Below are 27,564 nucleotides of genomic sequence, written 5' to 3'. Positions count from 1 at the left end.
AATTCACGTCCTCTTTGCAAACACATGACCTAGTTGACCTGTGGAGGGAGTGTCATCCGCAGGGCAGGGACTTCACCCATTACTCTCACCCCCATCAGGTCCACTCAAGGATAGACCATATGTTTATGCTCAGACGTCACCTTCCGTTAGTGGTTTCGGCCTCAATCTTGGCTGTTCCTTAGTCGGATCACGATCCAGTGCTAGTTGTCTGCCACTCTATCCTAGATAGACCCAGATTTTCTTCCTGGGTGATGAATGATTCACTTCTTTCCCATGCAGGGGTGACGGCAGAAATTGTTAAAGCTTCGGAGGACTACTTTCGTGAAAATTTGGGCTCGGTGCAGTCTCCGGTGGTCCTTTGGGAGGCTTATAAAGCGGTGTTACGGGGTCGAATAATTGGTCTGGCTTCGGCCCGTAAGAGAGCTAGAGAGACAAAACAGATAGAGCTTGAGACCCGATTGGTGTGATTATCTGAGAAGTTTAAGCAATCTCCCACCCCGGGGCAACCGTAAGTTGCTGGAACTGGCCAGATCGGAGCTCGATCTGTGCCTCACTGAGGGTGCTGAGCGTGTTCTACGCTGGTCCTGCCAGAGATGGTATATGAGGGCAAATAAGCCAAATCGTATGTTAGCCAACAGACTCCGAACCTTTGCCCCTAAATTAAACCCGATCACCCTACGAGATCGAAACAATGTTCTATCAGGGAACCCAAAACATGTCCTGGAGGAATTTGGGTTTCATCTTGCGGAGCTGTATGCGGCGCCGGAGGGAAATGCTGTTCAGAGTACGGCGGACTTCCTTGAAAGCCTTTCGCTCCCATCCTTAACGGGGGCTCACGTTACCCTCATGGATAGGGATATTCAGCTCTCCGAAGTTCTACAAGCAATAAAAGAACTTAAGGTGGGAAAACGTCCTGGGCCTGACGGGTACACCGTGCTTTATTATAGGAAGTTGGCACCGGTAGTAGCTCCCCACCTGGTAGCAATGTACTATGCGGTGAAAAACGGCTATGCTCTCACCCCAGATCTTCTGACAGCAAATGTGGTGATGATCCCTAAGCCAGACCATGACCACTCCTCTTGGGCCAATTTCAGGCCTATCTCGCTCATCAATGTAGATATGAAGCTCCTGACAAAAATTTTGGTGACTCGTCTAAACTCTTTTCTCCCTCGTTTGATGAAAAAAGACCAGGTTGGCTTTGTGCCACAGAGACAGGCAGGCGATGCAATTCGACGTATAGTACAACTCCAACATATAGCCCACGCTCGCTCTCTGGAATCCATGCTTCTATCCCTCGATATAAATAAGGCCTTTGACTCCTTATCCTGGCCCTATCTCATATCTGTCCTACGGCACTATGGATTCGGGACTTCTTTTATGACTTGGATGTCAGCCCTATATGATTCCCCCCGAGCAAAAATTAAATATTATGGATTTGAATCCCACATTTTTGATATCCGCAGGGGAACCCGCCAGGGGTGTCCGCTGTCACCCCTTCTTTTTGTGTTGGCACTGGAACCTCTGGCGGAGGCAATAAGAGCTCATCCGGATATCAGGGGCATTGAAATAGCAGGTTGCCCCCATAAGATTTCCTTATTCGCTGATGACATTCTTCTTTCTGTCACCTCTCCTAGAACTTCCCTGCCAAACTTAGATACACTGTTACAGACCTTTGCATCACTCTCAGGACTCCAGATTAACTCATCAAAGTCGAAGGCATTGTCGACTAACCTCTCTATGGAGTTGCTGGGGGACTTGCAGTCGGCCTTTCCTTACCAGTGGGTCTCCTCCTTGCCTTATTTAGGAATCTGTCTCACATCGACATATCAGGCTTTATATCAGGCGAATTATCCACCATTGTTCAAAAAATTTACGGATATGTTGTCAGCGTGGTCCTCCTTACCTCTTTCATGGTTCGGGAGAATAACTGCCATCAGAATGGTGTATCTCCCAAAGCTACTATACTATTTTAGGGTTCTTCCTATCCCAATTGCCTCACATGTCCTCAATACCCATCAGTGTAGGATCCTGCAATTTATCTGGGGATCGTCTCGCCCCCGTATTAATAAACAAATCATGTTCGCCAACAGAAGTAATGGGGGCCTCTCGGTCCCAAATCTAAGCGACTACTACCTAGCTGCTACCATTGCTCCGCTCTCTCACCTCCATGAGACATATCAACTCCCACTATGGGCTACTATTGATCTGCTTGAGACTGACCCCATCCCAATCTCTTCATTATCATGGCTCCTACCTATGCACCGCCCTAAGATTACAGGGCCTTGAATGAATCACACGCTACGAGTTTGGGACTCGGTGAAGTACTCGGCGGGGCTGGCTTCTCCCCATCTTCCGTTGCTGCGACTTCTTCGTTGCCCACTTTTCCCCCCGGGCCTTGATAACCCAGCACAATTCCAGTGGTGGACCATGAATGGATTCGGGGACGTACACTCCTTGCTTACTCCCACTAGGATCTTATCATTTGAAGTTTTACGCTCGTCACATGACATACCTTTAACGAGAGTATTTCAGGTACTTACAGATCCGTCATTTCCTCCGGAGTCTCATTAAATCTCAAGACGCCCTATACAGGTTGACACCGTTTGAGAGCATCTGTAGATCCAGGCCCCACTCTCCTGGTCTGATATCTATGATATACTCAGCTCTGATCTCTAAGAGGAGACCTCCAGTGCGGTCTTATCATTCGCAGTGGGAAAGAGAGTTGGGGAAGAAGCTTGATCTGGAGGATTGGCAGGCAATGACCCTTGCCATATCCAACTGCTCGCGCAACGTAGTCATTTTGGAAAATGCATATAAGGTACTGTACCGGTGGTATTATACCCCGATGCGCCTGGCTCGCTTTGTCCCAACCTGTTCCCCTCTTTGTTTCAGAGGATGTGCCCAAGAGGGCCCTATGGCCCATATTTGGTGGACGTGCCCGCGGGCGTGCAGACTATGGGTCAGGGTGTATGCATTGCACCGTAGCCTACTTCGAGTAAATCTTAAAAGAGATCCGTTTGAGGCACTCCTTGGCAAACCAATCACTGAACTATTACGCCCAGAACGACAGTTGGCACAACATCTCTTTACTGCGGCTAAGTTGACGATAGCCAGAGCATGGAGAACCCCAGCCCTAAGTTTTGAGGCAGTCAAGAACCGACTGAATGATGTTATGGTCAATGAAAAATTGTCTTCTGTTCTTTCTGACACTCATGCCAAGTTCCTATGGGTCTGGCAACCCTGGATCACATACCATTATTCTCCTAGATTCGATGTTGCTATATTGTCAATGTAAGAACCGGTTGGGCACACCCTGTGAACCCATTCTCTTCCCTCTTCCCCCCCTCTCTTCCTCAACTCCTCTTCCTCCTTTTTTTTTTTTTGACCCTCACTACTCCTCCCCTGCTTTTCATTCTACAATCTTTTAATCAACTCTTGACTCTTAGAACATCTTCTTCTCTCCCTCTTCTTTTTTCATCTTACCAATTTACTGTAGATGATTACTATAGGCTGTCTATGTACTGTACGACACGCTTCTGTTGCAGTCACGTGAACACCCGGGATTGACCGGACACAGGAAATGTTGGCATTACTTAGGCAACAGTCTGCTTTAATTTACACCAAACTGTGAAACACCTGTAATGTAATCTGAATGCAAGCCTATTGTATTGGAATGTAAACTTGTTAATTAATAATAAAACTTTTGTAAAAAAAAAAAAAAAAGCATAAGGCTGGGTTCACACCGCTGCGGGGGGAGAACCGAATGTGATTCGCACAGCAAATCACATCCGATCTCCGTAGCACTGCGAGTTCAGCCATACAGATAGTATGGCTGAACTCGCAGCTGTCCCGCAGCAAACTCGCACAGGACCCTTTTTTGGGTCCGCAACGGAATCGGATCGCATGGGGGTTCACACCATGCGATCCGATTCCTGTGCGAGTCGGCAGATCGCACTGCGATATGCTGACGGATCTGGGGGTGTCATTAACATAACATTGACACCCCCAGCCGTCCGCATAGGGCAGTGTGAACTGCCGGCGGGAGGTGAGCGATGCGGGAAAACGCCGCGGATTCGCGGCGTTCCCGCATCGCAATAGTGTGAACCTAGCCTAAGGGTCAAGGACCAGTACTGGGTGGCAACGTACTTAGACCCCCGGTACAAACACAAAATGGCGGAAATGTTACCGCCGTCACAGAGGGCTGTCAGAATGGAGCCCTTCCAGGCCTTGCTTTGAGAAATGCTGCATTCTGCTTTTGCGTGCGCTGGCAGAGGAGCAATTCCCACTCCCAGAGAAGGAGTTGCAGGTACCAATCCAACAGCGCCTGCAAGAAGAGGCCGGTTTGAAGATGTGTTGGTGGCTTCTGATATGAGGTCATTCTTTCAGCCGACCCATCAACAGGTGCCATCCGGATCCAGCATCAGGGAACGCCTAGACCGTAAGGTGTCCAACTACATTGGGTTAACGGCCAATGTGGACGCTCTGAGGAGTGATGAACCCCTGGACTACTGGGTGGGCAGGCTTGACCTCTGGCCAGAGCTTGCCCAATTTGCAATCGAACTGTTGGCTTGCCCCTCGTCCAGTGTCCTGTCCGAAAGGACGTTCAGCGCAGCAGGGGGGATCGTGACCGATAAGTGTAGCTACTAAGTCTAGCTCACGACAGTGTTAACTACCTCACATTTCTAAAAATGAATGAGGCATGGATCTCGGAGGAATTCAACACATGTGACCAGGAGACCATGTATATGTCTAGAAATGATTTTTTTAATCGAGCACACAGACCTTCTTTCTTCATTTGGCTCACTTCCTTGTCCAAAAAAAGCACACCGTACTATATGCCCGTACCCTCCTGTTTGAAGAGGTTGAGCGGTGTCATATTTCTACTGGGGCTGCTTATTATGAGGAGCTCCCACCATCCCTGTGCTGTGCTGACTTCCTCCTGGGGCTGCTTATTATGAGGGGCTCCCACCATCCCTGTGCTGTGCTGACTTCCTCCTGGGGCTGTACCTCTGCTGTGCATATTATGAGGGGCTCCCACCATCCCTGTGCTATGCTCATTATGAGGGGCTCCCACCATCCCTGTGCTATGCTCATTATGAGGGGCTCCCACCATCCCTGTGCTGTGCTGACTTACTCCTGGGGCTGATTATTATGAGGGGCTCCCACCATCCCTGTGCTATGCTGACATCCTCCTGGGGCTGCTTATTATGAGGGGCTCCCACCATCCCTGTGCTGTGCTGACTTCCTCCTGGGGCTGTAGCTCTGCTGTGCATATTATGAGGGGCTCCCACCATCCCTGTGCTATGCTCATTATGAGGGGCTCCCACCATCCCTGTGCTATGCTCATTATGAGGGGCTCCCACCATCCCTGTGCTGTGCTGACTTCCTCCTGGGGCTGCTTATTATGAGGGGCTCCCACCATCCCTGTGCTATGCTGACTTCCTCCTAGGGCTGCTTATTATGAGGGGCTCCCACCATCCCTTTGCTGTGCTGACTTCCTCCTGGGGCTGTAGCTCTGCTGTGCATATTATGAGGGGCTCCCACCATCCCTGTGCTATGCTCATTATGAGGGGCTCCCACCATCCCTGTGCTATGCTCATTATGAGGGGCTCCCACCATCCCTGTGCTGTGCTGACTTCCTCCTGGGGCTGCTTATTATGAGGGGCTCCCACCATCCCTGTGCTATGCTGACTTCCTCCTAGGGCTGCTTATTATGAGGGGCTCCCACCATCCCTGTGCTATGCTGACTTACTCCTGGGGCTGTACCTCTGCTGTGCATATTATTAGGGGCTCCCACCATCCCTGTGCTATGCTCATTATGAGGGGCTCCCACCATCCCTGTGCTATGCTGACTTCCTCCTGGGGCTGCTTACGGCGCAGGTGTCAGTGCTTTATGTCACGCTGCTGATGTCAGTGCTCTCTATCACGGTGCTGGTGTCAGATCACTCTATCACGGTGCAGGGGTCATTGCTGTATGTCACGCTGCTGATGTCAGTGCTCTCTATCACGGTGCTGGTGTCAGATCACTCTATCACGGTGCAGGTGTCATTGCTGTATATCACGCTGCTGATGTCAGTGCTCTCTATCACGGTGCTGGTGTCAGATCACTCTATCATGGTGCAGGTGTCATTGCTGTATGTCACGCTGCTTATGTCACTGCTCTCTATCACGGTGCAAGTGTCATTGCTGTATGTCAGTGCTCTCTATCACGGTGCGGTTGATCATCTCCTGCACCCTCTTCTTTGCCTACCCTGACCTTCCCTCTCCTCCATTGCCTTCATGCTCTCCACAGTCCTGAATTGTCACAATTTCACATATAAAAAAAGAATGCTTGTAGTTGCCGATCCCAGATTCACCTCATACATGTGTTATGTCATTGGCCATGTGGTGGGACTATGTTTGCACAGCTAGTAATTATTTTGTGGCTGCAAATTTGACCTGTAGGTTTGCAAAGTTCGCCTCCCATTGAAGTCAATGGGGCCCGCCGCAAACATTACGGTTCGCGAACTATCGGCCGCGTTCGCGGTCCGCTTTCGCGAAACGTCCCGTCGGAAGTTCATCCATCACTATCTATAATGTGAATGTGTTACACCCTCCCTAATACAACATCTAGTGCATGTGGGTTATGTTAAAAGTACCCCTATCACCCTTCAAAAAAAAAAAGGGAGGCATTTATCGCTCATGAACCAAAGTCTTCCCCCCTTCAATCCACCCCCTATCTACCCCCACGATACCCTCCCAACACATCAAAATATGACTGCGGCCAGGTCGGCAATTTAATTGGAGGGAGTTGGAGCTTTTTCAAAAAATCAGGGAGGTCTCTTATCTCCCGAAATATAATTTTTGGTCTATTCTGATGTATTATGATCTGAAAGGGAAAACCCCATTTATATAGGATCTCCCTCTCCCTCAATGCCTCCAATATTGGCTTCACTGCTTTCCTTCTAATCAATGTAAATTTGGACAGATCCTGTAAAGAAATCAGTGGAGCGCCTTCAAATTCTCTCTGTCGCCTTGCGGCTGCCATGATGCTGTCCTTGATATGATAAGAATGTATCCTGCAGATTACATCCCTTGGTCTCAGTGGGTCTTTATCCCTTGGTCCCTGCGCTCTGTGAGCTTGATCGATTTCTATCTCTGTTGTACCCGGCTGTTTTAATACCATATTAAACATTTCTTGTAATAGGGTCTTTAGACCTTCCAGGCCCCTTGTTTCTGGTAGGCCTCTGACTCTTATATTGTTTCGTCTACTTCTGTTTTCCAAACCATCGGTAGCTTCTATTATATGCTTTAAATATTTGCCAGCTTCCTGATTTTTTTCTTCCAGAAATAATAATTTTTGATTAATATCTACCATTTGGGCATCGATAATATCGACCCTATCTTTTGTGTCTGCTACTAATGATTTCAATGTCTAATGCTTGATTTTTAACACTCGTTTTTGAGTACAGTATATTATTTTATTTTTAATACATTTTCTGTGTTACAAAGGTAATGCGCAAGGCTGGTGCACCTTCTGTCATTGTCTTCTTTTAGAGTTATTCCTGGGTTTTGCCTGACCTGATGAAAGTGGCAGTGCAGCCGTTGCAATGGCGTGATTTTTGAAGAAATTTTCCCCTCCCCTGCTTCTTCAATTCACCCAACTGCTATCTTTCCAGCGCAGGCGCATTTGTTTCTTCTTGTATCGATTTAAGCAAAATGTGTCTGGACACCTAAATGCAAGATGCTTTTGTGTATGGAGCTCAATGTGTCATGTGATTCAATTATCTCACAAGATATTCTTTAGTGAATTGAGACCTCAGATACTAATGAAGCTAGAGGATCAGTATGACAGATCGGCCTAGCATTTTCTTGAAACTCACCAATCCTATATTTCTTTATCATACATCACGGGACATAGAGCCATAGTAATAACTATATGGGTATATAGGCCACCTTTAAGTGATGGACACTGGCACGCCCTCAGACAGGATGTTCACACCCTATATAACCCCTCCCATTACTGGGAGTACTTCAGTTTTTTTGCCAGTGTCTTAGGTGTTGGTCACGAGTAAAGATGTGCTGTGCATAAGTTTCACTGGAGTATACCTTGCTGGAGCAAGCCTTTGCAACCGGATCCAACCAAAATGCCATTGAGGCCAAAGTGCTGAGTACCCGGGCCTTGTGGACGGAAGAAACAAGGTTTTGCCTGTAACGCTTCTCTTTTGAGAGCTGGACCCTGGTATTCAGTGCTTTGGTCAGATTTCAGTGCCATAAAGCTTACTGACAGGGTGCTATACAGGTCCAGGGCAGTGGAACCCCGATAAAAAGGGACCCCAGTCCTTGAAAGTTTTTTTAACAGAGCCCGTCGTGATGGGCGAAGATTAGGTCTGTTTGGTTGTACCACAGAATCCTGCGGCGGGATAAGGTCAGTGGAGATTTCTATACAGTAAATGTCGTCATGCCTAAAGTCACCACTGGGGGCTGTAAAGAACACGTACCTGTTTCCATGCTTTCAGCATGCAGCAGAAGCTGCAAGGCTTCCTTCAGCTATCTGTCCTAGCCACCAGTAAGCAGTCAAAAGCGGGGATTTGGCTGGAATTACTCCATCTGGGAATGCTTTTCTCTCCTCTCTCTAGGAACAGGCAGAGGGGGTGCTGTACGGTCTGGCAGTTTGCCGTTCCTCTCCCCCCTCCACCGCCCTCAGTAGTGGTGGCTCTCCTCTTCCCTGTGCTCGCCTCCTCCACCCCCCCCCCCTACATGCCAATTCAATCGGTTTAGAGGCCCGCGTGTGGGCAGGAATCACTTTTTTATTTTTAAAAAGAAGGGGGAGCGTAGTAAGGAAGTAAGGGGGTGTGGCTTAGCGCAGCATTGGTGCGGGCATCACAGCGCAGGGCGGATTCGCTTATATAAAAAAAAACTCCAATGTCAGTCTCATTTGGACTAATGAAGGGACACAGAAGCAGACCTGGGCATGTGAGTGTGGAACACAGGCATTACCCAAGGCACATTTACTCTGCATCAGGCTGAGTGTTTTTTTTAGTAGTAACAATTACTAAACTATTTCTCAGCAGTGGGTACACTTTTTCCTTGTAAGTACCTCTGCATTTGTGCTTAGGACTATGCATTCCAGAAGGGGACGTACAAATTCCTCAAAAAGGGGACCAAAGGTATCACCTTCAGGCTCTGAGGACCCTAGTCTCACCTCAGCAATGCCACCCCCCCCCCCCGAAGATCTAGGGGTAGCTGATCAGGGTGAGCCATCAGGTTTGTTAAGTGTTGCAACTGTTTACAACACTTCAGCCCCTGTGTATATTACTGAGGATGTTTTCTCCTCAGCTTTGGTGGGGCTGGAGGAAAGATTGACTGCTCTAATCGCATCTTCCCAGCATGTAAGACAACGCGATAGGTCTCCTTCTACCACCCAGGACCCTCAAGCAGAGGATCAGTGGGCGGGGGAGGATGAGGCCCCCTCAGGGGACCATGGGGAGGCTAACTCCTCTTCCGAGAAATCGATTGTGGAAGAGCCTTTTTCAGCTTCACAATCTGAAAAGTTGCTGGTACAGTCGGTTACAGAAATAGTTCGCTCCACATTTAAGCTACTATTAAATGAGTCTGCTGAAAAACCCACTTCTTCTTTGGGTTCCCTAAAGCCTCCCCAAGCTATGCATACTTTTTCTGTCCATCCATTGTTGGAACAGCTTATGTATTCTGAGTGGGATCACCCACATGAGCATTTTCCCCCTCCTAAGCCCCTGTACACACGGTCGGAGATTTCGACAACCAAATCCGTCGGATTTTCTCCGTCGGATTTTGTCCATCGGATCTTGTCCGAAGCTGTTGCATACACACGGTTCGACTAAGTTGTTGAAAAATCCAATCTTTCAGAACGTGATGACGTAATTTCGTTATGATGGGACTAGATTCAGGCTAGTAGCCAATAGCTTTGATGTAGGAATTTGATCTGAGCATACGTGGCACTTGGTCTGATCAAAATTCTCTACACATGATCGGATTACGTCTGACCGGCCCAGTTGGTCAGGAAATATTTCCAACATGTTGGAAAATTGGGTCCGACAGAGATTTGGACAGAATCAGTCCGATGCATACCACACACAGTCGGATTATCTGACGACACGGTCCGATAAGACGCATTCCGACGGATTCTCCGACCGTGTGTACGCGGCATAAAAGGTTCTCTACACTTTATCCTATGGAGGAAAAATTCACAAAAAAAGTGCAATATACCGGTAATTGATGCAGGTATTTCCTCTGTGAATAAAAATGTAACTAGTCCGGTAGACAATGCTCAAATGTTTAAGGATCCAACCTATAAAAGATTGGAAATCCTGTTGAAAAAACAATTTTCTTTGGCAAGAATAGTAACTCAACCTGCAGTGGCGGCAATAGGTGTATGTCAATCCCTGAAGGACCAGTTGGGACAGGTGCTCAAGGTCATCCCTGATCAATAGGCATTCGATTTAGCCGAGCTACCAGGAGCATTATGTTTTGCTATTGACGCTATTAGAGATTATATCCTTCAGGCTTCATGCCTGACGCTTGTACTTATATGCTTAGGATCTGATGGTTGAAAAATTGGTCAGCCGTGGCGCCATGCAAAAAACACCTGGCTGGTTTTCCTTTTCATGGTGAACAGCTGTTTGAAGAGGATTTTGATAAAAGTACCCTTTTGCCATTTAGGAAAAGGAATAAACGTCCTTCATTTAAACAGGCTTCTTTTCCAGGGTCAGGGGCATCAGCCTCTAGGCAGTCGCGACAGCCTATGCCATTAGGTTAAAGACGTAAACCTCAGGGTTAACCCCAGGGACAGAAGAAGTCCTGGGGAAGGAAACCTACAAAGCAGAATGCTAAGGCCTCTTTATGAAGGGGCACCCCCATTCGCATGAGTGGGGGGAAAACTCCTGCAGTTCTCAAGGATCTGGCAGGAAGAATTTTGGGACAGATGGGTGCTCTCCACAGTAGCTCTGGGTTACAAACTAGAGTTCCGGGAGTTTCCATCTCCTTGTTTTTTTAGGTCAAACGTCCCCAAAGATCCAGAGAAAAAGAAGTCTCTCTTTGAAGCATTAGACCGTTTTTTTTCTCTCAAGGAGTGATTGGGGTTGGGTTTTATTTCATACCTCTTCATGGTGCCAAAACCAAATGGGGATGTCAGACCCATTCTAGATCTCAAGGATCTGAACCGATTCCTAAATAGTCGCATGGAATCAATGAGGTCAGTAGTCTCCATCCTGCAAGGAGGAGAGCTTCTGGCATCAATCGACATCAAGGATGCATACCTGCATGTGCCTATTTTCCCCACTCATCAGAAATTTCTATGTTTCGAGGTAGAAAAACTCCATTTACAGTTCGTAGCTTTGCCTTTCAGTCTAGCCACTGCACCCCGGGTGTTCACAAAAGTTCTGGCCCCTCCTCTGACAGACTAAAGCCCCATACACGCTATCAAATTTTCTGCTGATTTTTTCCTTCAGATTTACCAAAACCATGTAGTGCAAGGGCCTGCCTGATTGCATACAAATTGAAACTCCTAAGGTTTGACCTCATCTTGTATGGTTTTGGTAAATCTGAAGGAAAAAATCTGCCAAAAATCGGATATTGTGTATGGGGCTTAAGGGCTCAAGGTATAACAGTTATTGCATACCTAGACGACCTGCTCTTGATAGACACGTCAGTAGCCTGCTTAGACAAAAGTGTGGTCACCACAGTCAACTACCTGGAAAGCCTAGGTTGGGTTCTCAACCTAAAGAAGTCTTCCTTAAAACCATTAAGAAGGCTAGAATACTTGGGTCTGATCATAGATACAGGTCAAAAAATAGTATTTTTTCCACAAGCAAAGATCAGCATCATAAAGGAGTCGTCAGAGCAAAGAAGGACCCTCCTATTCGCCTTTGCATGAGGTTGTTAAGGAAAATGGTGGCTTCATTAAAAGCCATTCCCTATGCTCAGTTTCTTTCGAGACTGCTGCAAAACAGTATCTTATCCGCTTGGAACAAAAATGTCCAAGCCTTAGCCCTCCCAATGCATCTATCTCCAAGCGTGCGCCAGAGCCTCAGTTGGTGGTGGTTAACCAAGAATCTGCAGAAGGGGAAATCCATCTTACCAGTTACATGGAAAGTTGTAACAACAGATGCCAGCCTTTTGGGTTGGGGACCAGTCCTGGAGGAGGCAACTGCCCAGATATGAAAGCACATTGCCCATCATTATTCTAGAGATTCCGGCAATGTGGGCCTGGACGTTCAGATTACAGAATTGTCCTGTCAGGATCCAATCCGAAAATGCCACAGCAGTGGCCTATATCAATCACCAGTGGGGCACAAGAAGTCTTGCGGCCCAGAGAGGGGTAAACCATATCCTAACTTGGGCAGAAAATAATGTTCCTTGCCTATCAGCAGTCTTCATTCCAGGAATAGAAAATTGGCAGGTGGACTACTTGAGTTGCCAGCAGTTGTTCCCGGGGGAATGGACCCTTTACCCAGACATCTTTCTGGCAATATGCCAGAGATGGAGGATCCCAGACGTAGACCTATTCGCGTCAAGGTTCAACAAAAAGATCGACAACTTTGTGTCAAGAACAAGGGATCCTATAGAATGCCGGGCAGATGCCTTGGTTACCCCATGGGATCAGTTTTCACTGATTTATGCATTCCCTCCTATTCTGCTGCTTCCATGACTTCTCCGCAGGATCAAGCAGGAAAGGAAGTCAGTGGTTCTTGTGGCCCCTGCGTGGCCCAGAAGATCTTGGTAAGCAGAGATCGTAAAGATGGCGATAGGGGACCCATGGACCCTTCTACCACATCCGGACCTGCTCTCACAGGATTCGGTATTCCATTCTACCTTACAAGCGCTAAATTTAATGGTTTGGCTATTGAAACCCACATTCTGAGGAAGCGTGGGCTGTCAGGGTCAGTTGTATCTACCTTAATTAATGCAAGAAAGCCAGCCTCCAGATTCATATATTATAGATTCTGGAAGGCATATGTTTCCTGGTGGGAAATCCCAGAAAGTATGTCATAGGTAGAATCCTTGCTTTTCTGCAAATAGGGTTAGAGATGAAGCTGGCCCTGAGTACTATCAAAGGCCAGGTCTCGGCCTTATCGGTATTGATTCAAAGACCACTTGTTTCGCATTCTTTGGTCCGTAACTTTTTACAGGGGGTAACGCAGCTTAATCCAATGGTTAAGCCACCCCTGAACCCCTGGGACTTTAATTCTGTCGGTACTAGACATGTGCATTTGTTTTCGTCCGAATGCATTTTCGTCCGAATTTCAGCTATTTTCGTTTTCATTTTGACAAACGATAACGAAAGCACAGAATCCGAAAAACGAAAGATCCGACATAAATAAATGCTTTATTTTCGTTTTAGTTGTTACAACAGTTCGATATAGAATAGGAGATTCGACGTGACTCTGACAATAACAATCTGTGTCTATAGAACCTGTGGTCGAATGTGCCTAACCTTACCTCTATTAGTCCAAGATTATATAGAGAAAATATTCGACAGAGAAAAAAAGATTTGACAGAGAGAAAAGATTCTGCAAGTTACTGTCCTAAAAAGTGTTTGAGGACCCGGGTCCTGCCCCAGGGGACATGTATCAATGCAAAAAAAAGTTTTAAAAACGGCTGTTTTTTCAGGAGCAGTGATTTTAATAATGATTAAAGTGAAACAATAAAAGTGTAATATTCCTTTAAATTTCGTAGGGGGGGGGGGGGGGTGTCTATAGTATGCCTGTGAAGGGGCGCATGTTTCTGGTGCTTAAAACTGTCCCTGCACAAAGTGTCATTTATTCAGGAAAAAAAGTCCTTTAAAATCACTCGCAGCTATTATGAATTGTCGGCTCCGTAATACAGAGAACACTCATTGAAAGTCATTGATAAAAATAAAAAAAAAGCGTTGGGGTCCCCCAAATTCAAATACCAGGCCCTTCAGGTCTGGTATGGATATTAAGGGGAACCCCGCGTCAAATTTAAAAAAAAATTGACGTGGGGATCCCCCTAAAAATCCATACCAGACCCTTTATCCGAGCACGCAACCTGGCAGGCTGCAGGAAAAGGGGGGGACGAGAGAGTGGCCCCCCTCCCTCCTGAACCGTACCAGGCCACATGCCCTCAACATTGGGAGGATGCTTTGGGGGTCTGTGACCCCTCAAAGCACCATGTCCCCATGTTGATGAGGACAAGGGCCTCATCCCCACAACCATGGCCGGTGGTTGTGGGGGTCTGCGGGCGGGGGGCTTATCAGAATCTGGAAGCCCCCTTTAACAAGGGGACCCCCAGATCCCAGCCCCCCACCTGTTTGAAATGGTAAGGGGGTACAAAAGTACCCCTACCATTTCACAAAGAAAGTGTAAAAAATAGTTAAATAAGACAAACACACTTTTGAAAAATTCCTTTATTAGAAATAAAAAAAAATAAAAAAAAGATTCCAGCGGTGCTAATCCACTCTTGCTATCCAGCGACGGATCTCCGGGGTCCAGCGATGGATGATCTGATCCAGCGCAGCGAAGCCATCCATCTTCTGTCTCCGCGGAGGAGACACTGCGGGGATTCCAGCGGCCTGACGTTTGTTATATGCGGAGGGCGGGGCCACCCGTCACCTGACCCCGCCTCCCTCTGACGCAAGGGGAAACCCGGGTTTCCCCGTGATGTATGGGTGACCCCGCACCCCTCTGATGTAACACAGGCAGGTTTCCATTACATCAGAGGGGGCGGGTCACCCATACGTCACGGGGAAACCCGGGTTTCCCCTTGCGCATATAACAAACGTCAGGCCGCCGGGATACCGCAGTGTCTCCTCAGTGGAGACAGAAGATGGATGGATTCACTGCGCTGATTCAGATGAGCCATCGCTGGACCCCGGAGAGATGATCGTCCGTCGCTGGATAGCAAGAGTGGATTACCACCACTGGAATCTTTTTTAATTTTTTTTTAATTTTTAATAAAGGAATTTTTCAAAAGTGTGTTTGTCTTATTTAACTATTTTTTACACTTTCTTTGTGAAATGGTAGGGGTACTTTTGTACCCCCTTACTATTTCAAACGGGGGGGGGGGGCCAGGATCTGTAAACTTTTTTTCCTATAGAAATGTCATTTTGTGCAGGGACTGTTGTAAACACTGGAAACATGCACCACTTTACAGGTATACTATAGACACCCCCCAGGTATGAAAATATTAAAAACATTTTTTAAACATTTGTTTTTATTGAAAGATGAATAAGAAAAAGATAGAATGCACAGTTCGCAAATCGTAGATACAACTGCAAAAAGTTAACATAACATCAATATAACAAAATTATATGATTAGGTATTACGTTTGATTTGTAAATAAGGCTGAAACCAAGCAACGTTTGCTAGCTTTTCCAGTGGTGAATCTCGAGATAATGGGTTCGCCTCAGGCATTGGTCAGTGAACACTAGGAGGAAGATAGTATAAGCATATCTGCAATATTTACCTTAAACCGGTGTCGTTCCTTGTCATATACTGCAATTGGTACTTTTTTGAAAATGAGAAGAAGACATAAGAGGTAAGTGGTGGGTAGAGTGGGAAGGAGAGGGTGGGAAAGTGGGTAAGGTTGGAGCAATGCTGTTCTCATCAGGTATAAGAATTTGGGTAAGATTACCATTTTAACTATGACCGCCCTCCCAAACCATCAGAAATATCCTTTTTGCCATTTTGTAATGTCTTCTGTGCAGCTTTTTAGTAGTTGTGGGAAATTGTGTTTATAGATGGTCTGAATTTGTGGTGCCAGCCAAGTTCCCAGGTATTTAAACGCTCTGGTGTCCCATCTGAAATTTGAATTGGATTTGGTCAGTGTTATTAAGTTGTCTGGAAGGGAAATATTCAATACTTCAGACTTTGTGTAGTTTATATTTAAATTCAATATATAGCCGTAGTTGGCAAATTCTTTTACAAAGTTAGGGATGCTAATTGTTGGATTTGTCAATAAAATCAGGAGGTCGTCAGCGTACGTTGCCAGATTGAATCCTGTACTGTGAATCCTGTGACTATCATTCTAATGAAAGACTCTAAGGTCAAGATGAATAGCAAGGGGGACAGAGGGCATCTTTGCCGGGTGCCATTTTCTTATGTGCACCTTCTCAGATAAGGAGCCATTAATTTTCAATTTTGCCGTGGGATTGTGGTATAGAGCAGAGATCCACAATAGCATGCGTGGGCCTAAGCCCCCATGACAGCATACCGCATCATAAAATCCCAAACCACCCTATCGAAGGCCTTTTCTGCGTCCGTGGAGAGGAGAAGGCCTTCGATGTCCCAATCCTGCATTGCATTAATGAGTAGCAGGGCTTTGGGGACATTGTCTTTCACCTCCCAGCTTTGGTAATTGAGGGCAGTATGGTTGGTTGGGTCTGTCAGCAGAGACACATTAAGTCTCCATGTCGGTTGTCTGAGTGGAGGGGTCAGTAGATCAATTTTTAGTGAGATTGGAGAGTGATCTGAGATTGATTGAATTCCTATATGTGCCGCTTCCATCGAGGTTATATCCCATTGTGTGATAAATAAACGAGCATATTTGGAATGAGGAGTGGAATAGTGTGCAAAATCCTGGCCTTCTGGGTTAAGGAAGCGCCATGTGTCTGTCAGGTGTAGAGATTGTAGCATGAGTTTTATTTTTTTGAGTATTCTGTAGGTGAGGCATGATTTGACATTTGAGGTGTCTGTAAGTGGATTTATCGGGACATTGAAGTCACCACCTAATATTAAGCAGTCTGTGGAGAACCCCTGGAGTTCTTTAGTAATTAGTTGTCAGAACGTGACATGTATCCTATTTGGAAAGTACACGTTCGTAAGGGTCACTGGTGTGTTCCCATATGTTCCCTCTAGGAATAAAAATCTTCCTTCCGGGTCTGTCTTTTGTTCTAGTAACTTGAACGGAGCCTCCTTACTTACTAAGATCAAAACCCCCTTTGACCTGGAGTCCCTGTTGGTGGCATGGAAGGCTCTTGTAAAATATTGATTTGTAAGTTTGGGTATATGGTCTGTTTTAAAGAGTGTCTCTTGAAGGTACACAAAATGGGACCTACTTTTTTTGAGCTCATGTAGTAAGGTAGAGTGATGTTCTGAGATGTTCAGACCTCCGATGTTGTGTGATATCCCCGAAGGGTTGTGTCCCAGTGATGAGTAGGCCATTTGGGCGGCACAGGAGGAGATTCTCCGAGGGTCCCACTGCGAGAAATAAAACTGACAAATACAGATTAATATTTGTGCTAAGGCTAATTTGAAGCAAGCAATGTTTATTTCTACGAACATGGGGAGGGATTAGGGAAGATGGGACAAAGAGAGGGGGGGGGAATAGGTAGGAGAAAAGAGAGGGTTCAAGAATATAAATGAGAGAAGTACTTGTGGTCAGTTGCACTCCTCCTCAGCATGAACCCACCCAGGAGGAGGCACCCACCTGTTGTCTTCGTGTCCCTTGTGCCCTTAATCAGGATCACAAGGTCACTAGTGGGAAGGGAGGCAGGGAGGCAACTAATGATCTGGCGGCAGTCCACCTATATCGTATCATAGGGATAGGTTAAACTAAAAGACCTAGGGAAGTAATTTGCCTCCGCACACACATCCGTAACCGCGGATGCTATTTTAACTTTGAAACTCATCCAAAAGTGCACATATGGTGCACATAAACAGTTAAACTTTAACACATATGAACTTGTGAACCTGTGGATTTGTAACTGTGTAAACCCAACCTAAAAGGGGAAAAGGAAATATTAAAGCTGGGAGTCATCATGAGCCTAAGTGCTGCTGGCCCAAGTCCCTCAAATCTAAGGGGCATTTAAGTTCTGTGGTCCTTCCAGCGGGATAGAACCCCAGTGGTATTCTAGTCTGCTTGATAGAAGACATATGTCAACCTGGAGTTTCGAATGTCCGCAGTGTTCTGCAAAGTTCCATGGTTATGTGGGTTGGTTTTTAGTTAGTTTGAGAAGTAGCAAGTTAGTCGGGTTGCCCCCAACGTTGCTACTATTAAAGTGCACATAGTATGGGTAACTTGTCTTTGCAGGCTTTGGGCTCTTTTTAAGTGCTGTCTGTTTCGGGTCCCTTTATGGTTCTGAGAAAGTGAGGAGGATCAGCTGCAAATAGTTTAGTCTTTTTCTTGTTCTCTGGCTGAATCAGCTTGTGATCTTGGGGTCCCCGTCCTGGAACTGCCTCCTCTGCATTGTTTTTGCTTCTTGGCTTGTCTCTTATTAGGTGTGGCGAATGGAGACCTGGGGGGCCTTCTTTCCAGAGGGGCCTGAAGGAAGTCTGAATACCAGTCAGGTAGCTCCGTGTGACCTATGTTTAAGGCAGTGCAAAAGTCCGATAGGTCACCAGGTGTGCACAGGACATGTTGACCATTGTGTGAGACTGTAAGGGAAAATGAGGAACGCCATGTGTACCTCAGGTCTCTATCCCTTAATTTCTCCAACAGGGGGGCACAGCGCTTGCATATTTTTTGGGGTGATTTGGGAGAGATTCTGGAATAACATTATGGTCTCTCTGTTAAATACTATGTGATAGTTTCTCCATTCTTTGCGCATGATGTCTTCCTTTAAAGTGAAACTTTGGAGACAGCAGATTATATCTCACGGTGGGGCAGTCTCAGGGCCCTTTGGCTTCAGGGCCCTGTGAGCCCTAACAAAGTCTATCTCCGTGTCTGTTTCTAACAGGCTGTTAAAGACCTGTTGGAGCGCTGGTACAATCTGATCATGATCTACTGACTCTGGAATTCCTCATACTCTTATATTACATCTCCTGCCTCTGTTATTCAGATCTTCAATGTGCATATTAATTTTTATGAAATGCTGGGCCTGTGCAGATGAAGTCTTCTCTAGCTTAATGATGGCCTTGTCTCTGTGTTTCCCTGCAGCCTCCACAGATATCAGTTTTTCGTTAAGCACTAGCAGGTTTGTCTTCAAATTCGTGATCACTGCTGAGAAAGTGGATTTGATGTCCGCATCGATCACAGACATGTCAGAGTAAGTTAGGGGAAGATCTGATTTTGTCTTACTCCTTCCTGAGTCCCATGGAGCAGACTGTGAGCCCTCACTACTCCTCCTCGTGGTGTGTCGGCGCCATCTTGAATCTTAGGCCACTGCTGTGGATTGTAGATTTGCATTTAAAAAGCTCTGAAATGTTTCTGGCCGGGTATGCAGTCAATCCGTGGCGTGAGCGAGAGTGAGAGGTATTGCTGAACCTTTTTCCTAGCATCTGGGAGCTGGTGGTTGGGTGTAGGGCTGTGTATGGCTGTGTGGATCAGCAGAACTCCCTCAGTGTGCTGCCATCTGCATCGCGCACCAAGCCCCTTTTATTGTTTCACTTTAAGCATTATTAAAATCACTGCTCCCGAAAAAAATCTCCATTTTGAAACTTTTTTTGTATTGATACATGTCCCCTGGGTAAGAGTACACATGGGATCAGAGGGCGCAAGTGATCAGTCACTGTAAAGTCTCTTTGCGCAAATATAAACAATGGTAAAAAGACTAAAATGTTTGAAATCAATTAGGATAAAATGAAGATGCACCGTCGCCAGCAGCAGTCTTCAGAGGAGAAGCAGGGTTCTCTAAATGATACAGTGTACAAAAGGGAGAGAAAGTGCGCCAGACTAAGTGCAGTATATAAGGTGGTGTAATGCTGGCAACAAAAAAGGGCAGTGGTGGAATTTCCTCGGCATCCTGAGCGGTGATATGGAAAGACGCCGCTTTGCTCTGATAGTGATCATCAGCATTACACCAGCTTCGCATTACCATGGACCGGCCTGTGACGTGGATCTATCCTTTTATTTATCTACATGCCCGATTATTACTTACTTTTGTGAGTAGCCACTTGGCTGTATGTTTCTAGTTTAATAAATGCCTTCTCTTATATACTGTACTTAGTCTGGCGCAATGTCCCCGGGGGCAGGACCCAGGTCCCCAAACACTTTTTTATGACAATAACTTGCATATGAAAAATTAGCACTTTTGATTTCTCCTATAGACTTTTAAAGGGTGTTCTGTGGCTTTCGAATTTGCCGCGAACACCCCAATTTGTTCGCTATTCGGTTGAACTCATGTTTGACCGGAACATAAAGTCCATCCCTACTGCTCAGATTCGAAAAACAAATGTTTTGTTTGTACTGCCTGAAGGTCCTAGTAAAGGACAGGCAGCAGCGAGGTCTATTTCTTATTTTCAATGTTTTTATTGATTTTATGCAAACCGAAAGAAAAACAAGACACGTCAGCCTTACATCATCAAGCAGTAATACAGTAGATGGTTGCTAATAGACTATGACCATCAAGAAAGAGGCATATGGTGTCGGAAAATATAGGCAATATACAATTTGAAATAAAAAGGTAACGGAACATAACATGTATTAAACTTTGGCCAGGATCTGGGTAGGCACATCAGGAAACCAAATCGCCCCAAAAAGAAAAACTTTGAGGAAATCTACCAGGCGTGGATCCCAGCTATCCAGGTAAGTTGGCCCGTTAGAGGTGACTTAAATAATTAATCGTCACTGCTCATTAGTGTTGTTGGGGGTGCATCTCACACCTACACCCTATTGCGGGTGGTCCTGGGAAGAGTGACAGAAGGTCCCCCACCACCCCGAAAAGGGCACTTGCTGTGGTAGGTGACCCCCCCACCCAGCCCAGACCTAAATAGTCCGTCAGAGTCTGGACAAGTTAAAGAAAATTTGAGGCCAAACTGTTAATATACTAATAGCACGGAAGACTGAGCTCCTTAGGCAAACCCGGGGAGCCAAAGCGGCGCCGGGCTCAGTATGTGCACAGCACCTATAACCAACATGGACTATAGTTACAGTTACACCCTGTTCCGGCCATGAAAATTGTAAGGCCGTGCAAACTATAAGGTGGGTATAGAGAACAGTTAAATGTGCAGGTATCATGGAGGATATGGGATTAGTCAACTCTAAGCTTAACCTAGATCGGTCAGATAAAGAGGTGAAAGAGAGGGGGAAGGGGAGGAAGGCGAGGGGGAATCAGGGGGGTGGGGGGTGGGGGGGTCTACCAGGGTGTTGGAGCAAAAGAAAAAAAACAAAAAAAAAAAAATTCAAGTTTATAATCCCGGAAAGAGGGGGATTTTGTGGAATGTGGCCCAGGGTTCCCAAACTTTCTCAAAGAAGGAGGCTCTGTCCTGCATGCGACTGACCAACTTCTCTTGCGCCATAATCCAGGAGATCTTTCGTTTAACTGCCCCGAATGGGACTGTATGTTGTTTCCAGTGTACTGCTATGGTGATTTTGGTGCCTAGAAGGATAAAAAATATGAGTGCCTGAGATGGTTTATTGGCTTTTTCCACTTTGAGGTTAAGCAATGCCACTTCCGGACTTTGGGGAACTGGAATTGGTACCAGCTTGCGAATTAGGGCAAATACCCTATTCCAAAGGCCCCTAATATGTGGGCAAGTCCACCATGTGTAGAGTAATGAACCTATATGTCCGCAGCCACGGAAACAAAGAGGGGACGCCTCCGGAAAGATCTGGGCCAGTCGCGCGGGAACCCTGTACCACCTAGTGATAAGTTTAAGGCTAGCTTCAATCAGGGATACGTTGAGGATCCCAGTGAAGGATCTTTGGAAACAGGTGTACCATAGGTCGCTATCCCATGAAATATTAAGATCATTTTCCCAGGCTAACGCATAGGGAGGTTTGGACACTGCAGAAGCTAGAGACGTATAAATCGTGGAGATCCCTCCCCTCTGACTCGCGATGTCTGAACACCACGACTCATATGTCGTGACAGTAGGAGGATCTGGTCTATTGGGCCATCTGGAGTGCAGGAAATGGGCTAGTTGGGAGAATCTAAATTGTTCGGTGTGGGGCATCTCGAGTTTCTTCAAGCAGAACGAAAGCGAGACCGGGCCTGAAGCGTTAAAAAAGTTGCCAATCCTAAGTAGTCCTTTGTTGAGCCACCAACTAAAGGCCAGGATATTCATACCTGGCGGGAAGTCTGGGTTGTGGAAAACATGCGTTAAAGGTCGTAGTTCCGAGATCAATGCAGGATTTTTGTGTAGCCGATCACACAGGGCAAGCGAATGGGAGAGGGTGGGAGACATGATAGGGGGTCTGCTTCTAGGAGGAGCCCAGATGAGATAGTCAATGGTGTAATGGGGGGCAGCCTGTCTTTCAATAGCAACCCAATCAGGTTTGGGGCCCCGGGAATAAACCATAGAAATCTGGGTTAATTGTGCCGCTTGGTAATACCACCAAATGTTAGGTAACGCTAAACCTCCCTGCTTTTTGAGTCTATATAATAATTGTTTTGATCCTCTACAACCCTTGGAACCCCAGATGAATTGAAGGATTTTTGATTGAAGTGGTTGGAGTTGGGCTTTCTTTACGGGGAGAGGAAGGGATCTAAACAAGTACAGGATGCGGGGAAGGAGGGTCATCTTGATAGCAAAGATGCGACCTAGCCATGAGAGACCAAGATGGGACCAGGTTAGTAAATCTGCAGATAATTTTTCAAGGGCGGAGGGATAATTGGTCGAGTAGAGAGTGTTCACATTAGGTGTTAGGTAGACGCCCAGATAGGGTAATGAATCGGGGCACCATGTAAAAGGGAAGTGATTCTGTAGTGTATTTACTATAGTCAGGGGTACTGAGACATTTAGTGCTAGGGATTTCGAGGCATTCATTTTTAAGCCCGAGGCTAGTCCGAACGCGTCCAAGAGGGCAAATATATTAGGTGTGGAGATCAGTGGGGAAGTTATAAAGAGGAGGAGATCATCCGCGAATAGTGAACATCTATGTTCTTGTTGACCACAACGCACTCCTCTAATGTCTGGGTGGGCTCTGATGGCAATAGCTAGGGTTTCTATTGCTATGGCGAACAGCAGGGGTGAAAGTGGGCACCCCTGTCTGGTGCCTTTTTCGATGCTAAACGTCTCTGAATAACAACCTTGTAAGCGGACTTGGGCGATTGGGGTAAAGTTACAAAGCTCGCAGGGTCCCCAAAAAGAGAGGACCGAAGCCCCATCTCTACAGGACTTGAAAAAGAAAAGGCCACGTCAGCGTATCAAAAGCCTTTTGCAAGTCAATAGACAGCAAAAAGCCTTCCTGTGAGGGACCGCCATCCCAGTGTGAGTTAAGAATAGAGATGATGTCCACTGCTCGCCTAATTTGGTCCAGTCCTTGTCCCAGCGAGGTCTATTTCTAAGTGGATTCGGCAAGTAATCGTTCAAGCTTATGGTTTGAAGAGGAAGATTCCACCTTTTCAAATCAAAGCATGCTCTTCCAGGGCTGTTAGTGCTTCGTGGGCAATGCATCACCATGTCTCCATGGCTCAAATCTGCAAGGCCACAACTTGGTCTTCAGTCCATACATTTACTAGATTCTATCAGGTGGATGTAAAAAGGCATGAGTATATTGCCTTTGGGCGCAGTGTGCTGCAGGCTGCAGTACAGGTCCTCAAGTCTGATAGTGCCCTGTTTTTTGTTTGTGTCTCCCTCCCCTCAGATAGCATTGCTCTGGGACATCCCATATAGTTATTACTATGGCTCTGTGTCCCGTGATGTACGATAAAGAAAATAGGATTTTTATAACAGCTTACCTGTAAAATCATTTTCTTGGAGTACATCGTGGGACACAGAGGTCCCTCCCCTCTTTGGTTACAAGTGTATTGCTTGGCTACAAAACGGAGGTACTCCCAGTAATGGGAGGGGTTAAATAGGGGTGAACATCCTGTCTTAGAGCGTGCCAGTGTTCATCACCTAAAGGTGGCCTATATACCCATAGAGTTATTACTATGGCTCTGTGTCCCGTGATGTAGTCCAAGAAAAGGATTTAACAGGTAAACTGTTATAAAAATCCTATTTTGTCACAATTGCTACCTTTCAGGCCAGTATAGTGAATTAAAATCCATAGTAGTTTTAAGCATTATAAATTTTTATTGAGGGTTTTCAAATTAAACATTTACAGACCAGGGATCAGGGAAGCCATTAGAAAAGAAGCAGGACCCTCAGTCCAAACAACAGATGGTATCATGTTATGGAAGTAGGGCCTAAATGTCCAAAAAATTGAGTTGTTGATGTGGGTTTTATGCCTCTTTTAGGGAGGCATGGTCTCATTTAGTTGTCAGGTAAGCATTTGCATCGTAATGAAGGAAGGTCCAGAGGTGATTAAAAATGAAAAAGAGAAATGGGGGAAAGATAAAAAAGAAAATAGGAGGGGAGAGGAGTCGGATATAAGACATACAGTATATACAGATGTTCACTGTGCATAACAGAACTCCAGTGTCCATAATTATCCATGGGGCTGTAGAATGGGTTCCTCAGGTCAATAAAATACCAAAGAGTTCCAAGGTCAGGGCTATCATCAAAGAGTTCTGAGGCAGTGACTCTGAAACTTTTAGGCTGGATCTACAAGGCATGTAGCCTTTTTCTTGACGCAGGTTACAAAGCATCTTAGTGTGTTATCTGCATTAGAAGGGTGGCTCCTTGGCTTGCATGGTCCTTTGGAGCCAGGGAAGTAGACTATAGCCCTGCGTGAAAATGCAGCCTCCATTAGCATTCTCTTTGTTTGGTTTGATGTGGTGCCATTCAGTGAATAGAACCCCAATCCACTGTACAGTAGAGCGAAATGCAATGTGGCCATTTGTCTTTTCAAAAATGTTATTGGTAACAAGTACATTACATACAGAATGCGACATAGGTGTAGCTTAATGCGATATGCACAGACACGTTGATTCGTCAGTATGAGGTTTACATATGCATGACAGGAATAAAATATAGGTCAAAGAACAATTAACCTGCGTATTTCTCAGAGCTATGAATACTTGTAAAATACAAACAACAGGAGGCTAAAGCCTCAACCGAGGTAAACCGTAAAGAAATGAGTTCCAACGTTCAGTTGGGGGGATCAAGTGAGCTAAACCTTAGAGGTAAAACGCACATGTCATCCGTAGGTGTAGTTAAGGTGGGGGGCATTGGGGGTGGAGAGAGAGAAGTAAAAGGAGGGAAGAAAGCTAGTTAGGATAAGTAAAGATTGAGAAGAAGGTGAGAAAAAGGAGGAAAGGAGAAGGCTGGGCCGCCCACATGGGCCCACAGTGGTGCACTTTTTGGACTTTGGTACGGTAATGCGTATCACGGTGCCATTAGGTGGTCATCGAAGTTTGGGGGTAGGAAATGATCGATCCAGGGTTGCCATATTCTAATGTGACAAGGAATCTTATCCACAATGATGGCTTCAATCTTACTGTGAATCATCGCCCGGGTGACCCTATTCTTGACTTCGGCTATGTGTAAAGTAGGGCTTTTCCACGCCCTAGCGATGGTCTGCTTAGCTGCTGTGGTGACTTGTAAAAGCAGTCGTTGTTGTGCTTTAGTAAGGTCCGTAGGGGTGTTATTTAAGAGGGCCAACGACGGGTCGGGATCAAAAGTGTCCCGAAACAACTTCGAGATCATCTGGAACACTGCCGCCAAAAAGTCATGCGCTATGAAACAGGTCCACCAGATGTGCAGGTGGGTGCCCCTCTCTCCACAGTTCCGGAAACAATTTGGAGAGTATGATGGTAAAAATTTGGCAATCCGGACTGGCACTAAATACCATCGCATTAGGACTTTGTAGCTGGCCTCGAGGGCCACAATGTTCTGAGAGGATATTCTAGTATTATCTTAAATTCTGGCCCAATCCTCGGAGTCCAGCTCCGTCGAAAGGTCTTTGGCCCAATGGTGTGCATATTGTGGGATAGCAGTCGGAAGGGAAGTAAGGTGAGAGTAAAGGCGGGATATGACACCTGGGGCGTGAGGGTCTGAATCGCATATTTCCTCAAATACGGACATGGAGTTCAGTTCAGAACCGGGGTCCATAGTTGACTGTAAAAAATGGGAGATTTGTAGATATCGGAAGCACTCTCTGGAAGGGAGTTGCGCCCAGGCTTGAAGCGAGGAAAATGACATAACAGAGTTACCTTCTATCAGATCACATATGCGACTCAGTCCCGCACGCACCCATGCTTGAAATTACAGAGGTTCAGAGAAGGCGGGATAGAAATGGGGGTGGCCTAAAAAGGAGAGGAGTGGAAAATATGAAGAGCATGAATATGAAGGAGTTTGAATGGGGTCCTTGGTCTGTCCCAGAGTCTAAGCGTATGGAGGGTTATAGGATTAGATATAGAGCCTCGTGTGGAGGCTGGGAGCCATGGCAGGTTAGATATGCAGATGGGGTGAACCTCGACAGCCTCTAAACTTACCCAGATGGGTATTTCCACTTTAGCATGATACAAAGCCATTTGAGCCAGCTGGGCTGCTTGGTAGTATCTCACAAAATTAGGTACTTCCAGACCACCAGTTGGTCTACTACGGAGCAGAACAGCTTTAGGGACTCTAGGCCTTGTGGTACCCCATATGTATTTAAACACTCTGCTCTGAATGATGCGATGGAAAGGGGGGGGATTGCTATCGGCAGGACTCTGTACAGGTAGAGGAGTTTCGGAAGCAGTGTCATTTTGACAGCTGCGATGCGTCCTAGCCAGGAGATACACAGAGGACGCCAGTCATTAAGGAGGGAGGATAGGTGTTTCAGCATGGGAAGGTAGTTAGCTTGGAAAAGTTCTGAAGGTGTGCTAGTAAGTTTTATACCTAGATAAGGTAGGGAAGAGGTAGACCACTGGAAGGGAAAATTATGTCGGAGCTGGTTGAGTACATCAGGTGGCAGGGACACATTGAGGGCCCTAGACTTGGTTTGGTTGACCTCAAGGCCTGTGACCAGGGCAAATTTGTCTAGAAGCCGGGTGAGATTTGGGAGCGTGGTATGAGGGGACGTAACAAACAAGAGGGCGTCATCGGCGAACAAGCAAATTTTATGTGCCGTCGAAGCCAGCTCCAAGCCCCGAATATCAGGGTTTGCCCGGACGAGTGCCGCTAAGGACTCAATCACCAGGGAAAACATAAATGGAGATAAGGGGCAGCCCTGTCTAGTTCCCCTTTGTATCAGGAAGCACTCGGAGCGAAACCCCGAGTACCTCACAAAGGCCAGAGGGTTGGTGTATAGGGCTTTGATCCATTGGAGAAAGTGGGGGCCAAAGCCCCAGCGCTCCAGTATAAAGTGTAGATATGACCAGGAAACAGTATCAAACGCTTTCTTAATATCAAGCGACAAGAGGTGCATAGGCACTCTGCACGTTCTAGCTATATGTTGAAGTAGGATGACTCTACGTATGTTGTCACTGGCTTGGCGCTTAGGGATGAACCCCACTTGGTCTTTGTGGATTAGTTTACCGATAATTGGGTTGAGTTGTAATGCTAATATTTTGGCTAAAATTTTAACGTCTACATTAAGTAGCGAAATAGGTCTAAAGTTGGACCAAAGGGTATCGTCAGTGTTAGGTTTAGGTATCATTGAGATCATGGCCGTTAACGTGTCCCTGCCAAAGGTTTGCTGATGTATGAGAGCGTTAAAGGTATTAACAAGGAGAGGGGATAAAATAACTGCAAATTTCTTATAATAGGTACGGAGGCCGTCTGGACCGGGCGTTTATTAGGTTTAAGGGTTTTTATGGCCGCCAAAACCTCCTCAACCGTAATCGGACTCTCCAAAGAGGTCTTGTTTGATTCAGACATCTTAGGTATTGACAGA

This window comes from Lithobates pipiens, unplaced genomic scaffold, assembly GCF_037356315.1.
Source record: "Lithobates pipiens isolate NorthernLeopardFrog02 unplaced genomic scaffold, aLitPip1_a1.2 Scaffold_28, whole genome shotgun sequence".
Classification (NCBI taxonomy): Eukaryota; Metazoa; Chordata; class Amphibia; order Anura; family Ranidae; genus Lithobates; species Lithobates pipiens.
This window is presented reverse-complemented; position numbering follows the sequence as displayed.